The sequence below is a fragment of the Maylandia zebra genome, linkage group LG20 (assembly GCF_041146795.1).
Source record: "Maylandia zebra isolate NMK-2024a linkage group LG20, Mzebra_GT3a, whole genome shotgun sequence".
Classification (NCBI taxonomy): Eukaryota; Metazoa; Chordata; class Actinopteri; order Cichliformes; family Cichlidae; genus Maylandia; species Maylandia zebra.
Window position 1 is genome coordinate 31,000,764 of NC_135186.1, and position 1,281 is coordinate 31,002,044.

A 1,281-nucleotide genomic window follows, 5' to 3' on the forward strand; every position below is an offset into this window, starting at 1 on the left:
TCTCTCTGACTACAGAGGGTATGTAACATGCTGGTTTTTGCTCAGACAGTGTAGTTTCCTGTTTCAAAGAGACAGGCACAGGAAACCAAAGCATGACGGTCTACAGTGTACTTTTATCACCCACCCTCGTCAGTGTAAATGTATACAGCTTAACAGCTTGTGGTTATTTTTGATTGTATTTTTAATGTGTTAGCTTAGTACTGCATGTGTAAAACAAGCAGAACATTTTCGCGTCAGTCCAAAAGCATCATTTACATACTATAAAAATATACAAAGTGTTGCAGTGAATGGAAATTTGCTGTTCAGTCTTCCCCCACAATTTGACAACATTTCCATCAGGCTGGATGGAGTTTTTACATTCTTTGAGAGTTGCCATATTGGTGTTGTGGTTTTTCTTTTAATATTGCAAAACACACAAACATCTTTCACTTTCTCTCATATTGTACCTGAAGGCTTGCCATGCAGATAAAAATGTTTTTTAAATTTTACTTATTTGTACAACCTTTGGAATGGACGTTTCTGACAAATCAAACCATTCTACACACATCCATTCTAGCCTGTGTAGTAGTTTCAGTGTTAAATAGGTGAAACTGACTAAATGAAACTGCATCATTATACACCCAGTGACTCATGATGGTAAAGGAAAACGTGATTTAAATCATTCTTGCAAACTGTAAACTGAAAGCTCTCATTAACAAGGTTTGAGTAATCTGCAGTGTGCCCTGTAGTAAGAATGACATCTTTGCATCTTTATGTTGCAAGTTTATCTTGTTTTTCATTTCAGATGATTGCAGACTGTCTGTATCACAACAGGGTGCAAAAAGTGATAGAGCCTGTTGTTTTGGGTTTTTTTAAGGAAGTGAATATATGGTATAAGTGCTGCTATTCATATCATCTCTTTGTGTGAAGCACACATTTTTGTCTGCAGTCACCATAAGTGGGTGAAATATTAAAAACTAACTGTTCACACACTTCAGGGATCCAGCTTTACCCATTACTGGATAATTATATAGTACTTTTGTACTCTAATTGAGAACCCAGTTTTATGCCTAAGCTAATTTTCCAACATTCTGATACCCTCAGTCACACAAATGTATCGGGGGCAACTTGAGGTTCATAATCTTGCCCACTGATACATACTGCAGACTATAATTAGGAAAAATTCAGACTGAAATATAGTTTCTTTTTGTTATTATTAAACTGAAAGAGACAGCCAAGCCACTATACCCACCAAAGAGCACAGATGAAAACCCTAGAAGTTAGTCACAAAATGAAAGCTAG